Raw genomic sequence first — 12,515 nt, forward strand, 5'->3', positions numbered from 1 at the left:
GAGGCGGGGAATCAGAGGCGGGGAAACAGCGGCAGGGAATCAGAGGCGGGGAATCAGAGGCGGGGAATCAGAGGCGGGGAATAAGAGGCAGGGAATCAGAGGCAGGGAATCAGAGGCAGTGAATCTGAGGCAGGGAATCTGAGGCAGGTAATCTGAGGCAGGGAATCTGAGGCAGGGAATCAGAGGCGGGCAATCAAAGGCAGGGAATCAGAGGCGGGGAATCAGAGGCGGGGAATCAGAGGCATGGAATCAGAGGCGGGTTATCAGAGTGCGCAAATGAGATGTGGGAAACTAGATGCAGAGAAAGAGGCACCGAAATAGAGGCAGGCAAAGAGAGGCAGGGTATCAGATGCAGGGAATCAGAGGCGGGGAATCAGAGATACGGAAAGAGAGGCGTGGAATCAGAGGCGCGGAATCAGAGGCAGGGAATCAGAGGCAGGGAATCAGAGGCAGGGAATCAGAGGCAGGGAATCAGAGGCAGGGAATCAGAGGCAGGGAATCAGAGGCAGGCAATCAGAGGCAGGGAATCTGAGGCAGGGAATCTGAGGCGGGGAATCTGAGGCGGGGAATCTGAGGCGGGGAATCTGACGCGGGGAATCTGAGGCGGGGAATCTGAGGTGGGGAATCTGAGGCGGGGAATCTGAGGCGGGGAATCTGAGGCGGGGAATCTGAGGCGGGGAATCTGAGGTGGGGAATCTGAGGCGGGGAATCTGAGGCGGGGAATCTGAGGTGGGGTATCTGAGGCAGGGAATCTCAGGCAGGGAATCTGAGCCGGGGAATATGAGGCGGGGAATCAGAGGCGGGGAATCAGAGGCGGGGAAACAGAGGCAGGGAATCAGAGGCGGGGAATCAGAGGCGGGGAATCAGAGGCGGGGAATAAGAGGCGGGGAATCAAAGGCGGGGAATCAGAGGCAGGGAATCTGAGGCAGGGAATCTGAGGCAGAGAATCTGAGGCAGGGAATCAGAGGCGGGGAATCAGAGGCAGGGAATCAGAGGCGGGGAATCAGAGGCAGGGAATCTGAGGCAGGGAATCTGATGCAGGGAATCAGAGCCTGGGAATCTGAGGCAGGGAATCAGAGGCGGGGAATCAGAGGCGGGGAATCCGAGGCGGGGAATAAGAGGCGGGGAATCAGAGGCGGGGAATCAGAGGCAGGGAATCTGAGGCAGGGATTCTGAGGCAGGGAATCTGAGGCAGGGAATCAGAGGCGGGGAATCAGAGGCAGGGAATCAGAGGCGGGGAATCAGAGGCGGGGAATCAGCGGGAGGAAAAGGGATGTGGGGAAAGAGAGGCAGAGAAAGAGGCGCGGAAATAGAGGCAGGGAAAGAGTGGCGGGGAATGAAAGGTGGGGAATCAGAGGCGGGGAAACAGGCGGGTAAACAGAGGCAGGTAAACATAGGTGGATAAATAGAGGCGGGGAAAGAGGCGGGCAAAACATAGTGGTTGGAACTTGTGTGTTTAAAATGAGGTACACAAAACAGATCAAACAGTGTTGTTGAAATTGAGGGAGGGAAAGACAGGCATGGAAAGAATGGAGGGGAAAGAGTGGAGGCGAAAGAGAGGCGTCGAGACAGAGGTGGGGAATCAGAGATGGGGAATCAGAGGCAGTGAAACAGGTGAATAAACAGAGGCGGGTAAACATAGGCGGAAAAATAGAGGCGGGGAAAGTGATGGGTGAAACATAGTGGTTGGAACTTGTGTGTTGAAAATGAGGTACACAGAACAGATCAAACAGAGTTGTTGAAATTGAGGGAGGGAAAGAGAGGCGCGGAAAGAGTGTAGGGGAAAAAGTGGAGGCGTAAGAGAGGCATACAGACAGAGGTGGGGAATCAGAGGCGGGGAATCAGAGGCGGGGAATCAGAGGCGGGCACTCAGTGGCAGGCAATCAGAGGTGGGGAATCAGAGGCGGGGAATAAGAGGCCTGGAATCAGATGCGGGGAATCAGAGGCGTGGAATCAGAGGCGGGGAATCAGATGCGGGGAATCAGAGGCGGGGAAACAGAGGCGGGGAATCAGAGGCGGGGATTCAGAGGCGGGGATTCAGAGGCTGGGAATCAGTGGCTGGGAATCAGAGGCGGGGAATCAGAGGCGGGGAATCGGAGGCAGGGAATCTGAGGCAGGGAATCTGAGGCAGGGAATCTGAGGCAGGGAATCTGAGGCAGGGAATCTGAGGCGGGGAATCTGAGGTGGTAAATCTGAGTCAGGGTATCTGAGGCAGGGAATCTGAGGCAGTGAATCAGAGGCATGGAATCAGAGGCGGGTTATCAGAGGGGGCAAATGAGATATGGGAATCTAGATGCAGAGAAAGAGGCACGGAAATAGAGGCAGGCAAAAAGAGGCAGGGAATCTGAGGCAGGGAATCTGAGGCGGGGAATCTGAGGCGGGGAATCTGAGGCGGGGAATCTGAGGCGGGGAATCTGAGGCGGGGAATCTGAGGCGGGGAATCTGAGGCGGGGAATCTGAGACGGGGAATCTGAGGCGGGGAATCTGAGGCGGGGTATCTGAGGCAGGGAATCTCAGGCAGGGAATCAGAGCCGGGGAATCTGAGGCGGGGAATCAGAGGCGGGGATTCAGAGGCGGGGAAACAGAGGCAGGGAATCAGAGGCGGGGAATCAGAGGTGGGGAATCAGAGGCGGGGTATAAGAGGCGGGGAATCAAAGGCGGGGTATCAGAGGCAGGGAATCTGAGGCAGGGAATCTGAGGCAGGGAATCTGAGGCGGGGAATCTGAGGTGGGGTATCTGAGGCAGGGAATCTCAGGCAGGGAATCAGAGCCGGGGAATCTGAGGCGGGGAATCAGAGGCGGGGATTCAGAGGCGGGGAAACAGAGGCAGGGAATCAGAGGCGGGGAATCAGAGGCGGGGAATCAGAGGCGGGGAATAAGGGGCGGGGAATCAAAGGCGGGGAATCAGAGGCAGGGAATCTGAGGCAGGGAATATGAGGCAGGGAATCTGAGGCAGGGAATCAGAGGCGGGGAATCAGAGGCAGGGAATCAGAGGCGGGGAATCAGAGGCAGGGAATCTGAGACAGGGAATCTGATGCAGGGAATCAGAGCCGGGGAAACTGAGGCAGGGAATCAGAGGCGGGGAATCAGAGGCGGGGAATCAGAGGCGGGGAATCAGAGGCGGGAAATAAGAGGCGGGGAATCAGAGGCGGGGAATCAGAGGCCGGGAATCTGAGGCAGGGAATCTGAGGCAGGGAATCTGAGGCAGGGAATCAGAGGCGGGGAATCAGAGGCAGGGAATCAGAGGCAGGGAATCAGAGGCGGGGAATCAGTGGGAGGAAAAGAGATGTGAGGAAAGAGAGGCAGAGAAAGAGGCGCGGAAATAGAGGCAGGGAAAGAGAGGTGGGGAATGAAAGGTGGGGAATCAGAGGCGGGGAAACAGGCGGGTAAACAGAGGCAGGTAAACATAGGTGGATAAATAGAGGCGGGGAAAGAGGCGGGCAAAACATAGTGGTTGGAAGTTGTGTGTTTAAAATGAGGTACACAAAACAGATCAAACAGTGTTGTTGAAATTGAGGGAGGGAAAGACAGGCACGGAAAGAGTGGAGGGGAAAGAGTGGAGGCGAAAGAGAGGCGTCGACACAGAGGTGGGGAATCAGAGGCGGGGAATCAGAGGCGGTGAAACAGGTGGGTAAACAGAGGCGGGTAAACATAGGCGGAAAAATAGAGGCGGGGAAAGTGATGGGTGAAACATAGTGGTTGGAACTTGTGTGTTGAAAATGAGGTACACAGAACAGATCAAACAGAGTTGTTCAAATTGAGGGAGGGAAAGAGAGGCGCGGAAAGAGTGTAGGGGAAAAAGCGGAGGCGAAAGAGAGGCATACAGACAGAGGTGGGGAATCAGAGGCGGGGAATCAGAGGCGGGGAATCAGAGGCGGGCAATCAGTGGCAGGCAATCAGAGGTGGGGAATCAGAGGCGGGGAATAAGAGGCCTGGAATCAGAGGCGGGGAATCAGAGGCGTGGAATCAGAGGCGGGGAATCAGAGGCGGGGAAACAGAGGCGGGGAATCAGAGGCGGGGATTCAGAGGCGGGGATTCAGAGGCTGGGAATCAGAGGCGGGGAATCAGAGGCGGGGAATCAGAGGTGGGGAATCGGAGGCAGGGAATCTGAGGCAGGGAATCTGAGGCAGGGAATCTGAGGCAGGAAATCTGAGACAGGGAATCTGAGGCTGTAAATCTGAGTCGGGGTATCTGAGGCAGGGAATCTGAGGCAGTGAATCCGAGGCATGTAATCAGAGGCGGGTTATCAGAGGGGGCAAATGAGATTTGGGAACCTAGATGCAGAGAAAGAGGCACGGAAATAGAGGCAGGCAAAGAGAGGCAGGGTATCAGAGGCAGGGAATCAGAGGCGGGGAATCAGAGACAAGGAAAGAGAGGCGTGGAATCAGAGGTGCGGAATCAGAGGCAGGGAATCAGAGGCAGGGAATCTGAGGCAGGGAATCAGAGGCAGGCAATCAGAGGCAGGGAATCAGAGGCAGGGAATCAGAGGCGGGGAATCAGAGGCAGGGAATCAGAGGCAGGGTAACAGAGGCAGGGAATCAGATGAAGGGAATCAGATGAAGGGAATCTGAGGCAGGGAATCTGAGGCAGGGAATCTGAGGCAGGGAATCTGAGGCGAGGAATCTGAGGCAGGGAATCTGAGGCGGGGAATCTGAGGCGGGGAATCTGAGGCAGGGAATCTGAGGTGGGGAATCTGAGGCGGGGAATCTGCGGCGTGGAATCTGAGGCAGGGAATCTGAGGTGGGGATTCTGAGGCATGGAATCTCAGGCAGGGAATCAGAGCCGGGGAATCTGAGGCGGGGAATCAGACGCGGGGAACCAGAGGCGGGGAAACAGAGGCAGGGAATCAGAGGTGGGGAATCAGAGGCGGGGAATCAGAGGCGGGGAATAAGAGGCGGGGAATCAGAAGTGGGGAATCAGAGGCAGGGAATCTGAGGCAAGGAATCTGAGGCAGGGAATCTGAGGCAGGGAATCAGAGGCGGGGAATCAGAGGCGGGGAATCAGAGGCATGGAATCAGAGGTGGGTTATCAGAGGGTGCAAATGAGATGTGGGAAACTAGATGCAGAGGAAGAGGCACGGAAATAGAGGCAGGCAAAGAGAGGCAGGGTATCAGAGGCAGGGAATCAGAGGCAGGGAATCAGAGACACGGAAAGAGAGGCGTGGAATCAGAAGTGCGGAATCAGAGGCAGGGAATCAGAGGCAGGGAATCAGAGGCAGGGAATCAGAGGCAGGGAATCAGAGGCAGGGAATCAGAGGCAGGGAATCAGAGGAAGGCAATTTGAGGCAGGGAATCTGAGGCAGTGAATATGAGGCGGGGAATCTGAGGCGGGGAATCTGAGGCGGGGAATCTGAGACGGGGAATCTGAGGCGGGGAATTTGAGGCGGGGAATCTGAGGCGGGGAATCTGAGGCAGGGAATCTGAGGCGGGGAATCTCAGGCAGGGAATCTCAGGCAGGGAATCAGAGCCGGGAAATCTGAGGCGGGGAATCAGAGGCGGGGAATCAGAGGCGGGGAATATGAGGCGGGGAATCAGAGGCGGGGAATCAGAGGCAGGGAATCTGAGGCAGGGAATCTGAGGCAGGGAATCTGAGGCAGGGAATCTGAGGCAGGGAATCAGAGGCGGGGAATCTGAGGCAGGGAATCAGAGGCGGGGAATCAGAGTCGGGGAATCAGAGGCATGGAATCAGAGGCGGGTTATCAGAGTGGGCAAATGAGATGTGGGAAACTAGATGCAGAGAAAGAGGCACCGAAATAGAGGCAGGAAAAGAGAGGCAGGGTATCAGATGCAGGGAATCAGAGGCGGGGAATCAGAGATACGGAAAGAGAGGCGTGGAATCAGAGGCGCGGAATCAGAGGCAGGGAATCAGAGGCAGGGAATCAGAGGCATGGAATCAGAGGCAGGGAATCAGAGGCAGGGAATCAGAGGCAGGGAATCAGAGGCAGGCAATCAGAGGCAGGGAATCTGAGGCAGGGAATCTGAGGCGGGGAATCTGAGGTGGGGAATCTGAGGCGGGGAATCTGAGGCGGGGAATCTGAGGCGGGGAATCTGAGGCGGGGAATCTGAGGCGGGGAATCTGAGGCGGGGAATCTGAGGCGGGGAATCTGAGGCGGGGAATCTGAGGTGGGGAATCTGAGGCGGGGAATCTGAGGCGGGGAATCTGAGGCGGGGAATCTGAGGCGGGGAATCTGAGGTGGGGTATCTGAGGCAGGGAATCTCAGGCAGGGAATCTGAGCCGGGGAATATGAGGCGGGGAATCAGAGGTGGGGAATCAGAGGCGGGGAAACAGAGGCAGGGAATCAGAGGCGGGGAATCAGAGGCGGGGAATCAGAGGCGGGGAATAAGAGGCGGGGAATCAAAGGCGGGGAATCAGAGGCAGGGAATCTGAGGCAGGGAATCTGAGGCAGAGAATCTGAGGCAGGGAATCAGAGGCGGGGAATCAGAGGCAGGGAATCAGAGGCGGGGAATCAGAGGCAGGGAATCTGAGGCAGGGAATCTGATGCAGGGAATCAGAGCCTGGGAATCTGAGGCAGGGAATCAGAGGCGGGGAATCAGAGGCGGGGAATCCGAGGCGGGGAATAAGAGGCGGGGAATCAGAGGCGGGGTTCAGAGGCAGGGAATCTGAGGCAGGGATTCTGAGGCAGGGAATCTGAGGCAGGGAATCAGAGGCGGGGAATCAGAGGCAGGGAATCAGAGGCGGGGAATCAGAGGCAGGGAATCAGCGGGAGGAAAAGGGATGTGGGGAAAGAGAGGCAGAGAAAGAGGCGCGGAAATAGAGGCAGGGAAAGAGTGGCGGGGAATGAAAGGTGGGGAATCAGAGGCGGGGAAACAGGCGGGTAAAAAGAGGCAGGTAAACATAGGTGGATAAATAGAGGCGGGGAAAGAGGCGGGCAAAACATAGTGGTTGGAACTTGTGTGTTTAAAATGAGGTACACAAAACAGATCAAACAGTGTTGTTGAAATTGAGGGAGGGAAAGACAGGCACGGAAAGAATGGAGGGGAAAGAGTGGAGGCGAAAGAGAGGCGTCGAGACAGAGGTGGGGAATCAGAGATGGGGAATCAGAGGCAGTGAAACAGGTGAATAAACAGAGGCGGGTAAACATAGGCGGAAAAATAGAGGCGGGGAAAGTGATGGGTGAAACATAGTGGTTGGAACTTGTGTGTTGAAAATGAGGTACACAGAACAGAACAAACAGAGTTGTTGAAATTGAGGGAGGGAAAGAGAGGCGCGGAAAGAGTGTAGGGGAAAAAGTGGAGGCGTAAGAGAGGCATACAGAGAGAGGTGGGGAATCAGAGGCGGGGAATCAGAGGCGGGGAATCAGAGGCGGGCACTCAGTGGCAGGCAATCAGAGGTGGGGAATCAGAGGCGGGGAATAAGAGGCCTGGAATCAGATGCGGGGAATCAGAGGCGTGGAATCAGAGGCGGGGAATCAGAGGCGGGGAATCAGAGGCGGGGAAACAGAGGCGGGGAATCAGAGGCGGGGATTCAGAGGCGGGGATTCAGAGGCTGGGAATCAGTGGCTGGGAATCAGAGGCGGGGAATCAGAGGCGGGGAATCGGAGGCAGGGAATCTGAGGCAGGGAATCTGAGGCAGGGAATCTGAGGCAGGGAATCTGAGGCAGGGAATCTGAGGCGGGGAATCTGAGGTGGAAAATCTGAGTCAGGGTATCTGAGGCAGGGAATCTGAGGCAGTGAATCAGAGGCATGGAATCAGAGGCGGGTTATCAGAGGGGGCAAATGAGATATGGGAATCTAGATGCAGAGAAAGAGGCACGGAAATAGAGGCAGGCAAGAAGAGGCAGGGAATCTGAGGCAGGGAATCTGAGGCGGGGAATCTGAGGCGGGGAATCTGAGGCGGGGAATCTGAGGCGGGGAATCTGAGGCGGGGAATCTGAGGCGGGGAATCTGAGGCGGGGAATCTGAGACGGGGAATCTGAGGCGGGGAATCTGAGGTGGGGTATCTGATGCAGGGAATCTCAGGCAGGGAATCAGAGCCGGGGAATCTGAGGGGGGAATCAGAGGCAGGGATTCAGAGGCGGGGAAACAGAGGCAGGGAATCAGAGGCGGGGAATCAGAGGTGGGGAATCAGAGGCGGGGAATAAGAGGCGGGGAATCAAAGGCGGGGTATCAGAGGCAGGGAATCTGAGGCAGGGAATCTGAGGCAGGGAATCTGAGGCGGGGAATCTGAGGCGGGGTATCTGAGGCAGGGAATCTCAGGCAGGGAATCTGAGCCGGGGAATCTGAGGCGGGGAATCAGAGGCGGGGACTCAGAGGCGGGGAAACAGAGGCAGGGAATCAGAGGCGGGGAATCAGAGGCAGGGAATCTCAGGCAGGGAATCAGAGCCGGGGAATCTGAGGCGGGGAATCAGAGGCGGGGACTCAGAGGCGGGGAAACAGAGGCAGGGAATCAGAGGCGGGGAATCTGAGGCAGGGAATCAGAGGCGGGGAATCAGAGGCGGGGAATCAGAGGCGGGAAATAAGAGGCGGGGAATCAGAGGCGGGGAATCAGAGGCCGGGAATCTGAGGCAGGGAATCTGAGGCAGGGAATCTGAGGCAGTGAATCAGAGGTGGGGAATCAGAGGCAGGGAATCAGAGGCAGGGAATCAGAGGCGGGGAATCAGTGGGAGGAAAAGAGATGTGAGGAAAGAGAGGCAGAGAAAGAGGCGCGGAAATAGAGGCAGGGAAAGAGAGGTGGGGAATGAAAGGTGGGGAATCAGAGGCGGGGAAACAGGCGGGTAAACAGAGGCAGGTAAACATAGGTGGATAAATAGAGGCGGGGAAAGAGGCGGGCAAAACATAGTGGTTGGAAGTTGTGTGTTTAAAATGAGGTACACAAAACAGATCAAACAGTGTTGTTGAAATTGAGGGAGGGAAAGACAGGCACGGAAAGAGTGGAGGGGAAAGAGTGGAAGCGAAAGAGAGGCGTCGAGACAGAGGTGGGGAATCAGAGGCGGGGAATCAGAGGCGGTGAAACAGGTGGGTAAACAGAGGCGGGTAAACATAGGCGGAAAAATAGAGGCGGGGAAAGTGATGGGTGAAACATAGTGGTTGGAACTTGTGTGTTGAAAATGAGGTACACAGAACAGATCAAACAGAGTTGTTCAAATTGAGGGAGGGAATGAGAGGCGCGGAAAGAGTGTAGGGGAAAAAGCGGAGGCGAAAGAGAGGCATACAGACAGAGGTGGGGAATCAGAGGCGGGGAATCAGAGGCGGGGAATCATGGGCGGGCAATCAGTGGCAGGCAATCAGAGGTGGGGAATCAGAGGCGGGGAATAAGAGGCCTGGAATCAGAGGCGGGGAATCAGAGGCGTGGAATCAGAGGCGGGGAATCAGAGGCGGGGAAACAGAGGCGGGGAATCAGAGGCGGGGATTCAGAGGCGGGGATTCAGAGGCTGGGAATCAGAGGCGGGGAATCAGAGGCGGGGAATCAGAGGCGGGGAATCGGAGGCAGGGAATCTGAGGCAGGGAATCTGAGGCGGGGAATCAGAGGCGGGGAATCAGAGGCGGGGAATCGGAGGCAGGGAATCTGAGGCAGGGAATCTGAGGCAGGGAATCTGAGGCAGGAAATCTGAGACAGGGAATCTGAGGCGGTAAATCTGAGTCGGGGTATCTGAGGCAGGGAATCTGAGGCAGTGAATCAGAGGCATGGAATCAGAGGCGGGTTATCAGAGGGGGAAAATGAGATTTGGGAACCTAGATGCAGAGAAAGAGGCACGGAAATAGAGGCAGGCAAAGAGAGGCAGGGTATCAGAGGCAGGGAATTAGAGGCGGGGAATCAGAGACAAGGAAAGAGAGGCGTGGAATCAGAGGTGCGGAATCAGAGGCAGGGAATCGGAGGCAGGGAATCAGAGGCAGGGAATCAGAGGCAGGCAATCAGAGGCAGGGAATCAGAGGCAGGGAATCAGAGGCGGGGAATCAGAGGCAAGGAATCAGAGGCAGGGTTACAGAGGCAGGGAATCAGATGAAGGGAATCAGATGAAGGGAATCTGAGGCAGTGAATCTGAGGCAGGGAATCTGAGGCAGGGAATCTGAGGCGAGGAATCTGAGGCAGGGAATCTGAGGCGGGGAATCTGAGGCGGGGAATCTGAGGCAGGGAATCTGAGGTGGGGAATCTGAGGCGGGGAATCTGCGGCGGGGAATCTGAGGCAGGGAATCTGAGGTGGGGATTCTGAGGCATGGAATCTCAGGCAGGGAATCAGAGCCGGGGAATCTGAGGCGGGGAATCAGATGCAGGGAACCAGAGGCGGGGAAACAGAGGCAGGGAATCAGAGGTGGGGAATCAGAGGCGGGGAATCAGAGGCGGGGAATAAGAGGCGGGGAATCAGAAGTGGGGAATCAGAGGCAGGGAATCTGAGGCAAGGAATCTGAGGCAGGGAATCTGAGGCAGGGAATCAGAGGCGGGGAATCAGAGGCGGGGAATCAGAGGCATGGAATCAGAGGTGGGTTATCAGAGGGTGCAAATGAGATGTGGGAAACTAGATGCAGAGGAAGAGGCACGGAAATAGAGGCAGGCAAAGAGAGGCAGGGTATCAGAGGCAGGGAATCAGAGGCAGGGAATCAGAGACACGGAAAGAGAGGCGTGGAATCAGAGGTGCGGAATCAGAGGCAGGGAATCAGAGGCAGGGAATCAGAGGCAGGGAATCAGAGGCAGGGAATCAGAGGCAGGGAATCAGAGGAAGGCAATCAGAGGCAGGGAATCTGAGGCAGGGAATCTGAGGCAGGGAATCTGAGGCAGGGAATCAGAGGCGGGGAATCTGAGGCGGGGAATCTGAGGCGGGGAATCTGAGACGGGGAATCTGAGGCGGGGAATCAGAGGCGGGGAATCAGAGGTGGGGAATCAGAGGCGGGGAATAAGAGGCCTGGAATCAGAGGCGGGGAATCAGAGGCGTGGAATCAGAGGCGGGGAATCAGAGGCGGGGAAACAGAGGCGGGGAATCAGAGGCGGGGATTCAGAGGCGGGGATTCAGAGGCTGGGAATCAGAGGCGGAGAATCAGAGGCGGGGAATCAGAGGCGGGGAATCGGAGGCAGGGAATCTGAGGCAGGGAATCTGAGGCGGGGAATCAGAGGCGGGGAATCAGAGGCGGGGAATCGGAGGCAGGGAATCTGAGGCAGGGAATCTGAGGCAGGGAATCTGAGGCAGGAAATCTGAGACAGGGAATCTGAGGCGGTAAATCTGAGTCGGGGTATCTGAGGCAGGGAATCTGAGGCAGTGAATCAGAGGCATGGAATCAGAGGCGGGTTATCAGAGGGGGCAAATGAGATTTGGGAACCTAGATGCAGAGAAAGAGGCACGGAAATAGAGGCAGGCAAAGAGAGGCAGGGTATCAGAGGCAGGGAATTAGAGGCGGGGAATCAGAGACAAGGAAAGAGAGGCGTGGAATCAGAGGTGCGGAATCAGAGGCAGGGAATCGGAGGCAGGGAATCAGAGGCAGGGAATCAGAGGCAGGCAATCAGGGGCAGGGAATCAGAGGCAGGGAATCAGAGGCGGGGAATCAGAGGCAAGGAATCAGAGGCAGGGTAACAGAGGCAGGGAATCAGATGAAGGGGATCAGATGAAGGGAATCTGAGGCAGTGAATCTGAGGCAGGGAATCTGAGGCAGGGAATCTGAGGCGAGGAATCTGAGGCAGGGAATCTGAGGCGGGGAATCTGAGGCGGGGAATCTGAGGCAGGGAATCTGAGGTGGGGAATCTGAGGCGGGGAATCTGCGGCGGGGAATCTGAGGCAGGGAATCTGAGGTGGGGATTCTGAGGCATGGAATCTCAGGCAGGGAATCAGAGCCGGGGAATCTGAGGCGGGGAATCAGATGCAGGGAACCAGAGGCGGGGAAACAGAGGCAGGGAATCGGAGGTGGGGAATCAGAGGCGGGGAATCAGAGGCGGGGAATAAGAGGCGGGGAATCAGAAGTGGGGAATCAGAGGCAGGGAATCTGAGGCAAGGAATCTGAGGCAGGGAATCTGAGGCAGGGAATCAGAGGCAGGGAATCAGAGGCGGGGAATCAGAGGCATGGAATCAGAGGTGGGTTATCAGAGGGTGCAAATGAGATGTGGGAAACTAGATGCAGAGGAAGAGGCACGGAAATAGAGGCAGGCAAAGAGAGGCAGGGTATCAGAGGCAGGGAATCAGAGGCAGGGAATCAGAGACACGGAAAGAGAGGCGTGGAATCAGAGGTGCGGAATCAGAGGCAGGGAATCAGAGGTGGGTTATCAGAGGGTGCAAATGAGATGTGGGAAACTAGATGCAGAGGAAGAGGCACGGAAATAGAGGCAGGCAAAGAGAGGCAGGGTATCAGAGGCAGGGAATCAGAGGCAGGGAATCAGAGACACGGAAAGAGAGGCGTGGAATCAGAGGTGCGGAATCAGAGGCAGGGAATCAGAGGCAGGGAATCAGAGGCAGGGAATCAGAGGCAGGGAATCAGAGGCAGGGAATCAGAGGAAGGCAATCAGAGGCAGGGAATCTGAGGCAGGGAATCTGAGGCAGGGAATCTGAGGCAGGGAATCAGAGGCGGGGAATCTGAG

The sequence above is a fragment of the Narcine bancroftii genome, chromosome 11, assembly GCF_036971445.1.
Source record: "Narcine bancroftii isolate sNarBan1 chromosome 11, sNarBan1.hap1, whole genome shotgun sequence".
NCBI lineage: Eukaryota > Metazoa > Chordata > Chondrichthyes > Torpediniformes > Narcinidae > Narcine > Narcine bancroftii.